This window comes from Nannospalax galili, unplaced genomic scaffold (genome assembly GCF_000622305.1).
Source record: "Nannospalax galili isolate Female #2095 unplaced genomic scaffold, S.galili_v1.0 scaffold255, whole genome shotgun sequence".
Lineage (NCBI taxonomy): Eukaryota > Metazoa > Chordata > Mammalia > Rodentia > Spalacidae > Nannospalax > Nannospalax galili.
Genome location: NW_008338999.1, coordinates 5433880 through 5451669, shown reverse-complemented (window position 1 = coordinate 5451669; position 17790 = coordinate 5433880).

Below are 17790 nucleotides of genomic sequence, written 5' to 3'. Positions count from 1 at the left end.
TTGTTTGTTTTCTTGAAACAATGTCTCCCTGTACCCCCAGATGGCCTGGAACTTGTAGACCAAGCTGGCCTCAAACTCACAGAGATCTGTTTGCTGAGTTCTGGGATCAAAGGTGTGTACCTCTATGCCTGGCTCTTTTTATACTATTTTTAACATATGTTAAATTGCTAAATAATAGTTTTTGAGTGTTTAATTAGTTCCACATAATAAATATTTGTGAAATAACCAAAAGGCTATATCAAATGTCATGGAGACTACAGAGTAGTTTTTCACCATCAGGTCAACGGTCAGTTGCAGTAAAGATGAACATGGCTCAGGCATCTGCATGGGCAGGTACAGCTAGGCTCTAGAGGGACAGGCAGATATGAATCCTTCTGGGGAGCTTATAAGATTCCAACTGATCAGGAGTATGGCAAGCAACTATTGATAACAGCTGGGGTCAATAGTCAGGCCATGGATTACATTAAATCCCAACACTCTCATTAAAACTACACCATAATGAAATCATCTCCATAATAACAAGACAATTTTACACACCTTAATTCTTTAAAACTTTTAGGGTAGAGGAATGTGTAAGGGATTAAATAAGAAAATGAGACAATATTTCACATTGGTTACTTTGTATTTGTTTTGTATTTAATCCTTTAGCTAGGTAACTGGAATTGACATTGCCTCCAAAAACCAGCACAAAAGGGAATTCTCTGTTGCTTCATCACAGAACAAAATAATGCTCATCTCTTTCATAGTCCACTCCGTACATTTTAGACTTTGTTTGCTCTTGAAAATTATTTGTGAACTCAGATAATTCTTAATTTCTTCTATTTCTTTGTTTCATGTGAGAAACAGGTTTTTGTAAGCTACTTGTAAAGGAACAAAGAGCAGTTCTGTTGCTGTGTACAGTTCTTTCCACCAAACAATTTCAGAAGCTTTTGTAACCTGGCAATTTACACTCCTTCCCTCCAGGTAGCATTCAGATAACACAAAGGCATCTTCCATAACAGGCCTATTGCTTTTTCATCCCTGCAGAGCCTTGTGCTAAGACGACTTCAGACAAGAGGTCTTCCATCTAGCCTTAACTCCTGGACTCAGGAGCACCCTACTGTGAATCCTTTTACACGTTATAAGAGGACTTGATTGATTCTTTGTCATTGCTAACTTTCTACAACAGTAACAATAAAAAAAAAATGTAAGAGGATTTGGTCTTTAAGTCTCTATTTGAATGGTCTAATTAAAACCAACTATAAAAAAAACTGCTCAGTAAAAATTTGCCTTCATAGTGATAAAAAGCAGTGATGATCCGCCTTGTAAAAACTCTCTGTCAGCTGTCAGATACCATCTCCAGGAAATGTTGTCACTTGATGCAAATGAGCTGTTTCACATGTAACCAAGTTCTGGTATGTTATAGGAGATGAGTCATTATGTAATATACTTAGTATCCTATCTAGGATGTAGCACAATCTCTTTGATGTTAATTGTTTGTATTTTTCCATTTATTTAGCATGTCCTTGTTCTTTTTTGGGTTCTGTCAGATACCATCTCCAGGAAATGTTGTCACTTGATGCAAATGAGCTGTTTCACATGTAACCAAGTTCTGGTATGTTATAGGAGATGAGTCATTATGTAATATACTTAGTATCCTATCTAGGATGTAGCACAATCTCTTTGATGTTAATTGTTTGTATTTTTCCATTTATTTAGCATGTCCTTGTTCTTTTTTGGGTTTCTAAACTGAGTGACTCCTGCACTCAAGAACTGTGTTATGTAATGCAAGAGATAAAGGCATAATGATAAAAATGAATGTCAAAATGGCTGTAGAGTAGGGAAAATGGAAAGAATTCTTTCCCAGGCCTTGGAGATGAGCTCACAGGGTAGATTGCCTCACAGTCATCATGCTGGAGGATCAAGATTTCTGAAATTTAACAAAAGCAAAGCAACAAATTTGGCTCCTGATAAAGGCATTCCAATGAGCACGCTGGTTGGCATTAGTATTCAGCATCCAACTTGTCTCAATCCTGTTAATCAAAGGTGACCAAAACAAAGCCCCTCTTTCCAATCATAATTTCAATCACTTCATTTCCTTACACTGTTCAAAATAATCTTACAGATGATGTTTCTTCAGTGCCTTCTTTACTGGCAACGAAGGTCTTTTTCACAGCCATGTGTTTACCTGGTCTCTTGGTACAGCTCTCATTGGTTCCATAACTCTTCCATACACCTTGAATGGCCTTTCATTCATAGCCGAGGAAACTTCAGTGGTAATGGTGGCTTTGGTGGCAGCCGTGGTGATGGATATGGCAGTGGTGGAGATGGTTATAATGGATTTGGTAATGATAGAGCAGTTTTGAAGATGGAAGCTCCCATAATTTGGCAGTTACAATACTCTATCTTCAAATTTTGGATCAAAGAGGAGAGGAGATTTTGGAGGCGGAAGCTCTGGTCTTTGCTGTATTGGATGCCAATGCTTCCTAAACCACGTAACCAAAGTGGTTCCAGCAGCAATAGTAGCTGTGGCAGTGGCAGAAGATTCTAATTACTGCCAGGTAGCAAAGCTTCACAGGTGAGGAGAGACAGAGACATGACACGGAAGCTACAGCTTATAGTAGATTATGAATTCATCCAAGCACAGTGATGCCAGGGCCTAGATGCCTCAAAGAAAACAGGTTTTTAAACAATACTCATGTGTATGAGCCAGAGAACTCCAGGACTATATCTGTGACTAATTAGTTTCAATTCTTTGGAAAGTATAAAGCATTCCAACACAGGATTTTAAGGTAGACTTTGTTTACCCATGTAGTTGATTGCTAGATGTAATAGTCTGATCATGATGCTGAATAAATACAACTTTAAGAAATGAATGAAAATTGCCAAAGCTCATTGATACATTAGAACTAAGCTTTATTAGCAAAGTGATGCAGACCCTGTCGTGATACTGTGTGTCCTAGCAATGCCTTGACTAATGCTCCCTGTACTCTACTCTTTGCACAGAACCCAGTATTGAATACATATTAATTACTTAAATTCTATGCCTTGCATAATTAATACATACTAGCTTTCTGATAAATGTGGAGGTAATACTTCACACTAATGATATGTGCTAATTAACTAAAATAAATATGGAAATTATCTTCTGGTAATTCTACAGTTATTAGTTAATGTTTGGCATTCTAATTTTAGTTAATTACAAAATTAGAACTTTAAAAATATCTATAAATTTTAAGTAGTAGGGAGGAGTTCTCCTGAAAAGTCAAATCACTTTTATGTAAATATGGACTTTATGCTGACTCTTAAGTGTTGCTGAGCTGCCAAAATATGTATTTTTCTTCTTTTGGAAAATATTTGACCACATATTTACTACTTAGAAATGTTATATTTTATTTAAAACATTCGTATGTAGTATTGTATCAGACCAACTTAGGGGAACAAGAACTTTATTGATTTTCCCACCTGAAATAACTTAAAAAGCACGTGTGTTACATTTAGCAGCAGTTTTCAGGTATTACATACCAGCCAGGACTCCACAAAAAGGAGAAACAAGGTAAGTTCAGTGATTGCCCCAACAATTCCACAGAGGCCGGGGATGTTGAATGCAGACTGAGCTGAGTCCATGGTTCTCCCTGAGATGAAATACTGAATGTTGGTGTATGGTGCGGCAGATGCAGAGACCCAGGGGGTCTTCTGGGAGTCTTCTGCCCAGTGATGATCAGTGAAGAAACTACTCAGAGCTGGAGAGAAGTTACTGGAAAGGAAGAAGGGAAACAATTCCTAGAAATTACATAAGGCCAAGAATAATGTGTGCTCACTGATCAGAGTCTAGAAAAATAACTCATTATTCAAGGAATATTATGTGAATGTTTAATTATACTGCCTTAATAGTTGGCAAGATGTCTTCCCCTTCATGTTGTATGGCTCAGACTCACTTTCTTAAAGCAAACCTTAAAAAGGTCAAGCTATTACCAAGTAGCTTTATTGTAAAGCAAAGATTAAGAATATTTATAAAAATACAAAACAATAAAAAATAAATTTACAAAAGAGAAATTTTGTATCCGGAATCCATTAAAAAAACCCCATAAGATATGCAAAGAACAGAAAATGGGACCTTAATAAAAATAAATCTAAGAAGTTAAAGCTAATACTGAAATTATAGGTGACGTAATTAATAGATCAATAAAACAATTATTTAACTGCTTCTTATATCCAAACACTGCACTCACAACTGAAAGAAGACTTAAACATGTCATAAGATATAAAAGTATGTTTTAATTGAAAACCTAGAGTAGATAATGCCCAGGATTGAACACACATACACGGTTGAATTAATATCCTGGTCATCTTCTACAGAAGAAAAGATGATCTATCTTGAAGACAGCAGAAAAAATAAACAATAACTTGATGACTCATAGGCATAAATACATAGTTAAAACTATAAGATTTTTTAAAAGAAACAATATTAGCAACTATTGTCTTAGAAAAATTATATGGCACAAAAAGCATAACAATTTCACTGGAGCTCACATAAGTAAAATTATTCAAGTCAATAATAAGGGAGCAAATTAGGGACTGGAGAGACGGCTCAGCAGTTAAGAGCACTGACTGCTCTTCCAGAGGACCCAGGTTTGATTCTCAGCACTCACATGGCGGCTAACAACTGTCCATAATCCTGGTTCCTGAGGAATCCAATGCCCTCTTCCGACCTCTGTGGACTTTGCATGACATGGCTACAATGAGATACATGCAGGCGAAACAATCACGCGCATAAAATAAACAAATAATTTTTTTAAAAAGAAAGAGAACTGAAAATAACAAAAAGGGTAAGTGATTTGAACAGACACATCACTGATGAACACATACGAATGGCAAATGAGCCCAGGAAAAAATGTTTGGCGTCCTTATGCATAAGGAAAAGAAGATTGAAAAACCTCAGCGAGAGCTGTGGTTTGTAACACACACCCGGAACCTTATCACTTCAGAGGCAAAAGCAGGAAGATGCTGAGTCCAAGGCCAGTGTATGCTGTATAGGGAGCCCCTGTGTCCCAAAACAACCCCCTCCAAAAACACAGAAAAATATCCTAAACCTTATGAGATCCTGTAATGATGCAGGGTTTCGAGTACTATGAGACCTTTCTCAGCTCGATTGTGCTTGAAGCTCAGTGGCCACCAATGCTCAACCTGAGGCGGCAGCTCGGAGTTCCTCGTCCCATGCCAATGAAACTAAAGGCTTGGCTCTCCTGGGAGGATGCCAAATGGAAGCAGGCATCATTAGAATTACAGGAGCGTGAGCTGAGGAAAAGTGAGAAATTAAGGAAAAGTGAAATGAAGGGAACGTGAAACTCCTGAGACTGGGAGGGATTTTCAAGGGAGAAGAAAGATGTTGAACTTCCTTGGCTAGGTTTTTTTTTTAATTAATTAATTAATTAATTAATTAATTAATTAATTTTATACCCACTTTCTCATCTCTGGATTATACCGTATTTTAAATTCTCAGCTAGATCTTTTAGCATTCTACATACATCGGCTCATCCTGGTAGTACACCTGGACTCATCTACTCATCCTTGAAGCCTCGCACATTTTCCATCAGACAAACTGCACAGCAGCCTTCGTGGTTTTCCCTTAGTGCTGTGCACACACCTTGGGTAGACTTCCCTGTTAGACTCTGAGTCTGCTGCATTTATACAAGGAACCTAGGGGATAAAGGGAAAGAAGGAGCTCAAAAGAGGTAGGACCATAGGACAAGGATATTATTAAGGGAGAAGGGGGGAAATGGGGGCACCTTAAGTGGGAAAACCATGATGGAGGGGTGAGACAATGCAAGAGATAAACAATGCCTAGCTAGTTTTGAAAACCAGAGGGAACCATATTACTCTGAGAACCTACTGGCTAGGGTTTTCATAGGACTCTGGCAGACTCTGAATAAAAGTTGGGGTAATCTCTTTTGAGATTGGCTAGTTCTCTGGGCTATCATGAGCCACGCAAATGGACAGTCTATGCTCTATGCATGTCTACATGGCACAACCAGGGAGATCATGCACTGCTCATTAACTGCCACCCAGTTAGAAGTGGTTGAAGACCTCTCTGTTCATCTCTGACTCTGCTGTTTGTTAGTTATTGACCTTGACTATCTGCTAGCCATTAAGTCACTTGGCCAGCATTCTCTCCTCCAACCTTGCAGCGTCTCAAGTGCTGTTATACCATGCTGTTAGTTATACTGACTCTCTCTGTTCTCACATTGACATGACCAGCTTGTTGCACTGCAAAGCAAGATAGTTAGCCCTCTCATAAACAGAAGATGTACTTGTAGTCTTTCTTGAATGCCTCATATTTAGCTCCTTGTCTATGGGGTTGTCCGAAGTGGTCACTTAGGTGGAAACTTCTTGTTAGAGGACATCCTTACTTACAAGGCAATACGTTACTTTAGCTGCATTAGAAGGGAGAATATTAGAAAGGATAACAATGCCTTATATATGTCCCTCAAATGTGTCGGGGAGAGAGGGCAGCTGGCTGCTGTCACTGGCCCAGAGCCCTCACGCTCTTCTTACATGTCTAGCTTGGTTATTTCATACATACCTGCAGGCATCTTTTTCATCTTAGTGTTAACTCTTCATCTTTCTCTTAATCCTCCCTTCTGTTCTCCCTGTAACACCAGTAGGCAACTGCAGTTTTCCCTTACTACCTACAGAGAGCAAATGGTGAAACATAAGACTCATCAAACCAAGTGTCGGCAAAGATATTGGTTACTGATACAGTCACCCTGAAAGACTGATCAACAAATGAATAGCAAATGATTATACATACATATATTAAATACTGTTCAGCAATAAAAAGAAAAAAATTAACCTGTAAACACAATACAGAATAATTTCAAAATAAGTATGATAAGTATAAGAAAACTAGAAGTCTACATTTTACATTATTTAATCTATGTTAGGAGATGGAAAGTAATGGGCAAAGAAATTGCTGGAGTGAAAGGAAGAGGAAGGTGGCTTACAAACAGCATGGGGAACTATAGGGACTGATGGCTTTTTCCCATATCAAGATCATGGGGAGTTTCATAGGCGTGAGTATTTCCAGCTTAGAGCATATATATCTAAATAAAAAATAATCAAACCAAGTGCTTTTCATAGAATTGTGCAAGTACTCTACCACTGAGCTGCATCCCTAGGCCAGATGTTCCAATCTTATAATTGAAAAAGTAAAATAATTAGGAAATATAATGAAGCAGTTGGTAGCATAAAGATTGCAACCTTTTTTTTTTTTTTTTGCCTTTTTGAGACAGGGTCTCCCTGTAGCCCTAGCTGGCCTGGCACTCCCTATGTAGACCACATTGGCCTCGATCTCACAGAGATCCATCTGCCTCTGCCTCCCAAGTGTTGGAATTAAAAGCATGTGCCATTATGCCCAGTTTAATTGCAACCTTTTTAAGAAGGAGAGGAATACACTTTGTTAAATGTATCTAAAGAGTACTACTTAGCTCCAGTACACTTATGTGTAGTATGACTCTTGATAGCAATAATCAGCTGGAATCACCAGCACTCTTATTAATGGTAGCCTCCTGAAACATTCTGCTGACAAGAAATCTGAAGTCAAGACTGGGTTCAACATGAAAGAATAGAGTGCTTGATTATGAGTGTCTCCATTGGCTCATCTCATTTATTGTATGTTTGCATCAGAGGTGTCTCAGCTTGTTTTCCTGTTACTGTGATAAAACACCCTAACAAAAGTAACATATGTGATAAAGTGTTTATTTTTAGCTCCCAGTTCAAGGGTATAGCTCATGGTGGAAAAGTCAAGGAGCAGGAGCTTGAAGAAGCTGATTACATTGCACCCACAACCGAGACAATGGCACATGCTGCTGCCCAGTTCCCTTTCTCTACGTGTGTATTCCATGTTACCTCAGTGGCCTTTTTTGTTTTCCACTATCATGACAAGAGGCTCCCATCTCAGGGCCTTTGCCTTGCTGTTCTCTCTGGTGTCCCGTGTCTTTTCTGGCCTTGTATAGAACTTACCCGGTCACCCAGTTGGAATCCCACCATACGATTGTCCTCATCATCTTTTCCGTTTCACTCTCTGTTCTCGTAGTCCGTTTCCCACTTTAATTTTATTCGAATCATTGTTTTCACCATCTGCAGTTACTTATTTATTTTTATTTATTCATTTTACTTTCCTCCCAATGAGAACATGAGCCTCATGGGAGGTAGTGACTCAAACATTCTGTTTGTCTATGTGTGGAACTGTATTACAGGGCCTGGAAGAATTCCTAGTACATAGTAATGTAGAAGTGAATCACAGTGGTTCAGAGCTGTGTATTAGGGGAGTGAAAAGGGCATCCTTAGAACCTTAGATACTCAGATACTCGTGCTGCTGTACAGATTGTTTTATTGGAGCTGGACTCACACAGAACATCCTTGAGGTTAGCACCTGTACAGTCTACACCTCACAAACTAAAGCATCTGTGTAGCCAATGACTTCGTAAAATTGTTCATGACTAACCACAATATAGAGAACAATGATCTGATTAAATAACTGATAAATCAAGAAAGAATTAGACATGATCTTAGAATGCTCACAAAAATAAAAATGTCTTTGGAAGCTTGACTTCTAAACTTACACTTTTCTAGACCTTTATGTAGTATGTCGTACAACTGGTTTGACAAATTTACTGAAACTTTTATATTAAATCAGCACAGCATGAACAAATTAGACCATTTTTAAGTCATAGTTACTGTTTTCTTGGTATTTATGACTCTTACAGAGATTCAGCTCAACAATCCATTTATCACCATTTATCGTGGATGTCTGGGTCAGTGTGATTTGCTCCCTTCTGAGAATATGGGGTTATTTGGTGCTGGCTCAAGTGAATTAAATTTGGAGCATAGTGCAATGAAATGGGGGGGATTCTTTAAGAAGATAACATATTTCCTGCTGTCAAAGTGTCTGTTCGTTCTAACATTAGTACAAACTAGGTCTCTTGCTGGATGCGACACTTGGTCTCTTTCCAGCTGAGTCAATCTTCATCTCAGTTTTCCCAGCTGAAAAATAAAGCTAATAATACCATTGTTGGGAACAAAAGAGTAGAGAGCAGTGCAGTGATTTTCAGAGATGGAACTTCTTAGTAAGGTACATGTTAAATCAATGTTTCTAGAATATTCTGGTGTGTGAAACAACAAACAATATAATTAGTCTGTTGCAGTTTCTATTTGAACTGAAATCTATCATAGACTAGCATTTTTTCAAGCTTTTAAAATTGGAATCACGTGAAATGAAATAGTTAAGGAAAACAAATCCAATAACTTGGTTAAAAGTAGAATGATACACATGTATACTTCTTAAATAAAGCTTGGTATTCCTTTAACCTACCGGGTTCATCACACAGAATCAAATTCTTTGCAGGGAGAGTCTGACAGCGTTACGGTCACTGGCACTAATTTGAAGACTATTCTGCCTTTAGCAGCATAAGGCAGATATTATTCATTTCCAAGGCAGCAGTGCAAGTTGTTCCAGCAATACTGAGAAGAGGAGGAAATCTAGGTGTTCTGGGTAGAGAAAGGACTTGACTTTTCATCACAGCAACTTCTGGTAGGCATTCTGAAGCATACATACATAACCAGCCTTCTTTAATTCATGCTGTCCCATCTCTATATCTGTGATGTTTCCTGAAAATTTAGAAACCCATGTGTGCCTCACACTTGTCCAGGAAGTGATTTTTTGTCACTCCAATGCACACACTCATGGGTACACTAGTGTAGACACACACACACACACACGTACACACACACACACAATCTATTTCCACCAAAGTTTTGCTCCCAACAAAAACAGACTTGCCCCCATCTGAACTACTATGACTGTGTGCTCAGAGACCTTACAAATATTGCTCCCTGATTGAAATTTAAGTACCAATCACAAGGCTGTGTGTTTATATGTATATACATGTGAACATACATTCTTTTTTAAATTCACCATTCATCAAAATATGCCCATGCTTTCTCTATGTTTGAAATTGTTCTAAGGAATAAATATAGAGAAAATTGACTCCCACCTTTAGGGAACTAGCAGCCCTGTGCATGAATAGTGTTCTGATTTTTTTAAGGAATTTTATTTTTAGAACAGGTGCATATTTAGAGTGAACTTTAACAGAAAGTATTCAATTCTTGTAGATTCCAGTACCGTGAATGCACAGATCCCTCATTATTAGCATCTTTACACACCATAATATTGCTCTAGTTATTGAACTTCCATTGATACTTCATCACCACAGCATCCGTAGGTTCACTCTTGATGTTGTTCATGTTTTGAACACACACCATAATATTGCTCTAGTTATTGAACTTCCATTGATACTTCATCACTACAGCTTCCGTAGGTTTACTCTTGATGTTGTTGATGTTTTGAAAGTTTTAATGACACGTGTCTTCCATTAAAATATGGATGGGGAGATGGCTCAGTCAGTAAAGTGCTTGCCACAGAATTATGAGGACCTGAGTTCGAATCCCCAGAACCCACCTGGTTTGTCCTAGTGCTGGCTCAGGAGGTGGGGGTGGAGCAACAGGAAGAGATAGGCAGATGACTTAGCTTGCTGGCCAGCCAGTCTAGTCAATCAGTGAGCTCTGGGTTCAAGGAGAACCTCATCTCAAATGATAAGGTGGAGCTAGATGAGGAAGACATTTATTCTCATCCATTTCTGGCCTCCACATGTATAGGCATGCACACATGTGCTGTACAACATGGCCTCACTGCACTTATTCTAAAGTTTATAGAAACTGGATCAAATAGTACCCCTTTCAGATTTCCTGAGCAGTTTCTGTTTTGCACAGTACTTAGCTTTCTGAACTAGCCCAACTCCGTATGAAATGTACTTTCAGATCAGATGGTCTCACACACCTGTGAAGGCTCTGGATACACATTCCATCATAGGAAAATAGTTAGGGGAGAAGTCCAAGAAGTGAGGCTGTTCATGGAGTAAAATAGAAAAGTCATTCTCTCCCTCCATCATCCCTGTGCATAAGCATCACTTAGACAGTCATTTGTTTATCCCTCTTTTACTGCTTCTGGAAAAAGAGTCTCAGGTGACTGATTTCAGAAACCTATAGTCTCGATTTGCTTATGAGTTATAAAGTCTGCCTGTCATGGATCCCCTGTTCAGCCACAACAAACTGTGGGATGAACAAGATTGCCACCAGACTGCCTTTCTGCATGTGACCACCCATGGCCTCTGGAATCATTAAACTTTTCCACTATATAGAGGACAATTTTCTTTGCACAGTGATTCTTGGAGCATCAAACACTTGTGGAAGGGATGCTGCTTGTTTCAGAATAAAACAGTGAAGTAACAGCAAATGTAATGCTAGGAAATTAGGATCTAGGAAATCCATGTGCACTGCTCTATATTAGCAATGTGTTTTATTCTGTGCCAAATTTGTCTCCCAAAGCCAACAAATAATAAACAAAGAGGGTAATAGATTTTGCACAGATACAGTACTTCTGAGTGAGTAGTAACATGATGCAAAAAAATGAATAAAGATTTTTCCATTAGAGACACAGCAGTCTGGAAGCTAAAACACAATTGTGCCTGGAACATTGAGACATCCTAAACACTTTCAAGGCATCCTTTAATAACATTACCCTTTCTTTTTAAAAATTCCATATGCAGGGTACTAGCAAGCCCTGAATTTCTTCAGATTCTAACATTTTGTTTGATGTGAGTGTGTGGTTTGAGAAAAAAATCATTCAGTTTGTGTGTGTATATACACACACAGATATATATTTAAGTATATGAATAGATATATTTAAGTATATGAACAGACATTAACCCCACCATTTAAACTTAAGTATAAATGTGACCAATACAACTGTACACTGGAAGTGAGAATGAAAGGATGTTTTAAGCCTCTGACATCCACAGGGAACTTGGGCAAGCCAACTAAAACTATTCTGTTGGATGTGATCCCTGGCACAAGAAGAACCTCCATCACCCCAGGGAGGATGGCATGGCAGTTTAGGTAACAAGATATAGTAAAACACTGGTTTCTTCCTTTAAAAAATATTATGCTTAAACTATTTGAGAATAGTGTGATGGAGTTCTTGGCCATTTCCATCTGATCATAGAAATCCAGGACAGTAAAATAGAAGCTGACAGCTTCATTGAGCCAAAGGCTCCAGCATCCCTTAGGCGTTTACTCCAGTATTCATAACAGATGGGTGTCTAGTCTGTTTTTGAACACCTCAGGGACAAAATTCCACAAAGCTTTAATTTCGTTAAGCATTTATATACCACGTCAACATGCTAGCTCATGGTTTTCTGACTTCATATGGCAGTAGTGGGGATGAGATAACATAATGAAAGTTGAACCCAGTGATTAATACATTTTATTTTTGACTTCATTTGCTCTTAGAACCAAACAAAAAGAATTTCTGATAAAGGTAAGCTGATTGCATGTGTATTTTTTTTTTCCTGCTGGACTATGTAAGCAAGTAGAACCCATTAAATGTGATTGCATTTGTCTCTGTGCTCTTGGTCCTTATTTCAATGCATTGTCGAACAGTGGGTGTTGTGTAGCAGAGTCCCTGGAATCTTGGAAAGAGGCTATGTAAGGTTCATAAATCCAGGGAAGTAAATAACACTCACAAGTCTCAGGAAGCTTCTCAAACTTACAAGGTTTACGACCCCCAAGGTTATACAAACAGTAAGAAAATTTTGGGAGAGGAAACCCTCTGACATGTGAGCTGCCTGCTAGTATGCATGGTAGGGCTAGGGATGCAGTTTTCATGCTTTTCAGTGATGCAGCTAGGCACCTTTGAGTCACCCATGCTCCTGAAAGCAACTCTTCAGCGGTAAGTAACCCCAATAAACTTGCTGGTTCATTAAGCTAATCTTGGGAGAAATTGTTTATTCAGTCTGTCCTTGGTCATCTATCTGGGGTAAGTGGACATTTGCCCACGTTTCCCCAGGAAAACTCATGACAATGGGAAGGAATACGAATGAATAGATGAAAAAAATGGTATTAGAAATAGGGGTAGAAAGAGGTGCAGGTAGGAAAAGGAATAGGCCAACCTCAAGAACTCAAATTGACATTTATTAGTCAATGAGGGGAATGCATTGACCAACAGAAAGCAGCCACCACATCAGTTCAAGTGAGAAGAAAGTAAGGATTTTTAAGTATTCAAAATAGAGTTACTTGGATTGGTGTTTGTAAAGGGCCTAACAAGGAAGAAAGGACCTGTTTGCTGAACAGGAATTGCTTTATGGCTGGAGGTTGTATGCTCTGGAGCCACAGTTCTGAAACAGGGGCTCACAATGCTCTACTAAGGCCTGTGAGTGGTAGTGATAGTTTATGACTTGTTTATGGCTGTATTTTTTTGTGTGTGTGCAATCTCCCTTTATTAGGGAGGGTAAGAAAAAAGAAAGGGATAGAGGTAATGGAGAGAGATTGAGAGCAAAGAGAGTGAGGGTCCCCAGATAGGGACAGACAGAAGAAACAATTCCATTCAAGTCATTCTCATTGATGTTGTGGTTTTCCTGGCTTTTGATATAATTGATTGAGGTGCTTGTGCTGGAGAGCTTTAGTTGTCAACTTGACATACCTGGGTTGAGAGAGCCTCAAAAGAGGAATTTCCTCCATTAGACTGGCCTCTGACAATGTCTGTGAGGCATTTTCTTCATTGTTGAGTGATGTGTGAGCGTCCAGTCCACTGTGGCAATGCCACTCCTGGGCAGACTGTCCTGTATAAGAAAGCAGGCTACCTCTGTTTCCCTGGGCCTGCACAACCCGCTGGCCTCTCTCCTGGTTAAGTCCACCGTGTCCCCACACCTTGACTCCCCCAGCCACATTCACCCTCCCATTATCCCACCAGTCTCTCCTCCTCTCCTTGATGCTGTCCCATTCCTTGTCTTGGCACCCCAGACACCGGGGGAACCACAACTGCTTCCTGATTCTTTGCATCCAGACCAACACAGTTCCTTCTCCAGACCACAGGGGCCCTCTGGGCCTGGGCCTGCCCTCACCTCCCTCTACTTCCCTGGACCTGCACAACCCACCGGTCTCTCTCCTGGTCCCCAGGAGTCCTTGGGGCCTCTTCCCACCCCCATCTCCCTTTGCATCTCTGGATGGCATGGCCACCAGCTGCCCGAGACCAGCATCTTTCCTTGGTCCAGCTCCCAGGCCAGTCCAAACCCTAAATTCCTGAGGACAACATCTTTCCTGGAGGGATCCAGACCTTAGGAGAAACCCTGAGAGCATCTGATCCACATCTGACTTGGGCATCTGTGGGAACTCCTGAAGACAAAATCAATCTGGCCACTCCAATATAAAATCAAAAGAGAGAACTGGAAGCTTAGTTGAACCAGCTTTTCATGCCCCAAAATTAAACCACAAAGGCACATAAATTTTATAAAAAGAAGCAGACCTAAACTTGAAGGCTTGAGTCTCACACAAGAATCAGAAACTACAAAAGAAATTCACATGTCAAAATCACAGAGGAAAAAAATAATAACATGAAAAACAAAAATAACATATCCCCACCAAATATTAATAATCCTCTAGAGGAGAACAATGAGAACCCCACCCCCTAGAGATAATGCAGGAAATGGAACTCAAAAGAACAATTATAACCATTATAAAAGAATTCAGTGAATTTGAGGAACAAACAAAGAAATCAAAGCACCAAAGGAAGATAGGGATAAACTTCTGAATGAATTCAGAAAACAGCTATAAATATTGAAGAATACTCAGGCTGAAATGAAGAAGGAAGTGAAACACTCAGTGAGCCCATTAGAAATGACAGGAGACAGCCTCAGCAATAGGATGAATGAAATGGAAACCACAATATCAAGGCTGGAAGATAAAGTGGATGAACTAGACCTCTCAAGCAAAGATTATGAAAAATTTAAGAAAGCATATGAATGGAATATGCAGGAATTGTGTGCCACCATAAAAAGACCAAACTTACCAATCATAGGCATACAGGAAGGGAAAGAATCCCAAGATAATGGCATGAACCAGATCCTCAACAGAATTGTAGAAGATTTCCCAAAATTAAAGAAAGACATGCCCATACAAATAAAAGAAGCATATAAAACACAAAACAGACAGGACCAGAAAAGAAACATGTCACGGCACATCATAGTAAAAACAGTAAATGTACAAAACAGAGAGACAAAACTGAAAGCTGCAAAAAAAAAAAAAAAAAAAACAAGTCACAAATAAAGGAAAACCCATTAGGATTACAGCTGACTTTTCAGTGCAAACTAAGAAAGCCAGAAGAGCCTGGACCAAAGTATTCCCAGTTTTAAATGACCACAGTTGCCAACCCAGATTACTATACCCAGCCAAAATGTCTATTACTGTCAAAAAGTATAACAGTTTCTACATCCATAACTGACTTATTGCAGTTAATGGGAGTCAAAAGTACTACCGCTTTATTCATTAAGGAAGATGACAATAGAAAGTGGGGTTTTTCGGTGTCCCTGAAGGGGCCGCAGGGAAGCAGAGGGAGGTGAAGGCGGGGCCAGACCCAGAAGAAATCCAATGAAGGTATAACTGTGGAAAAGTACAGCTCAGACCTCCTTGGGAACAGAAATTAAAATGACAGGATTCAATATGCATCATTCATTAACAACTTTAAATATCAATGGACTGAACTCCCCAGTCAAAGACGCAGACTAGGTGAATGGATTAAGAAACAAAATCCATCTCACTTTCAAGGACAGGCACTATCTTAAGGTGAAAGTATGGAAAAAAATATGCCATCGAATGTTACCAAGAAAAAAGCAGGCATTGCAATTCTAATATCTGACAAAAAAGACTTTAAACTAAAACTAATCAAAAGAGATAAAGAGAAACACTTCATTTTGATCAAAGGGGAAACATCACAACAGACACCAGAAAGATACAGAACATTATAAGGGAATACTTTAAAAACCTATATGTAACTAGATTTGAAAACTTAATCCCAACGCATTAATAGTAGGGGACTTCAAAACCCCTCTGTCTCCATTAGATAGGTCAACAGGGAAGAGAGTTAACAGAGAGACATTGGAACTAAACGATACATATATCAAATGGACCTAACAGACATTTACTGAGTATTCCACCCAAGTACCAAAGGACATACTTTCTATTCAGGGTCACATGGAACCTTCTCCATAATTGACCATATACTGGGTCACAAAACAAACCTCAACAAATACAAAAAGCACCTCCAAATCAACAAAATCAGAGGTGAAAGGGGAAACATCACAATAGAAACCAAAAAGTCCTAAACATTTATAAGGGAATACTTTAAAAACCTATATGCTACTAAATTTGAAAACCTAAAAGAAATGGATGGATATCTAAAGGCATGGGAACCACCAAAAACTAAACCAAGAAAAAAGTATTCCACCCAAGCACCAAAGGACATACTTTCTCTCAGTGCCCGATGGAACCGTCTCCAAAACTGACCATGTACTGGGGCACAAAAAAAAACTCTCAACAAATACAAAAAAATTGAAATAATTCCATTCATTCTATTAGACCACAATGCAATAAAGCTTAAAATCTATACTGGAAATGCAATAAAGCATATAATCAACACCAAAAGAAGCCCTAGTCACCACATGAACACATAGTGATTAAAAACCACACTCCTGAATGATGACTGGGTCAAAAGAGAAATTAAGAAAGAAATAAAAGTCTTCCTGGAACTAAATATAAAGGAAAATACACTGAAATCTGTCTTTAGAAGGAAGTTTATAGCTCTAAGTGCCTACATTAAAAAAAATGGAAAGAACACAACTAAATGACAACATTACAACTCAAAACACTTGAAAAACATCAAATGAAACCCAAACCCAGCAGACAAGAAGAAATAACAAAGATCAGAGCAGATATTAATGAAATCTAAACAACAACAACAAAAAAAATACAAAGAATCAACAATTCTAAGTGCTTGTTCTTTGAAAAGATAAACAAGATAGGAAGGCCTTTGACAAAATTCAACATGCATTTATGTTAAAAGTCCTAGAGGGTATTAGACTGGAAGGAACATACCTCAACATAATTAAAGTCATTTATAAAAAACCCACAGCGAACATCATTCTAAATGGAGAAAAACTAGAAGCATTCCTATTGAAATCAAGAACTAGACAAGCCTGTTCACTATCTCTCCTCTTTAACATAGTGCTTGAAACTCTTGCAAGAGCGTTAAGACAAGAGCAGGAATTAAAGGAGTAATAATTGGAAAAGAAGAGATCAAATGATCCCTTTTTGCAGATGATATGATCTTATATCTAAGAGACACCAAAAATTCCACCCAAATGACAGCTTAAACAGACCCAGAACACAAAAAGAAATTGAAACAGTAACAAAAACTTCCTCACAAAAATAAGCCCAGGACCAGAGAAATTCACAGCAGAATTCTACCAGACATTAAAGAAGATCTACATCCAGTACTACTTAATTTTTTTCAAAAAGATAGAAATGGAGGGAGAACTGCAGCCAGCATCACCCTAATACAGAAGCCAGGAAAAGATAGAACCAAAAAAGAAAACTATCAACCCATATCCTTAATGAACATAGATGCAAAAATTCTCATTAAGATACTTGCAAACCATGTATAGACACACATCAAATGATCATTCAACATGATCAAGTTGGCTTTATTCCAGAGACTCATGGATGTGTCAATATACATGTCAATAAATGTTATAAATCATGTAAATGGGCTCAAAGAGAAGAACCACATGTTCATCTCAATAGATGCAGAGAGGCCTTTGACAAAATTCAACATGCATTTATGTTCAAAGTCCTAGAGTACAG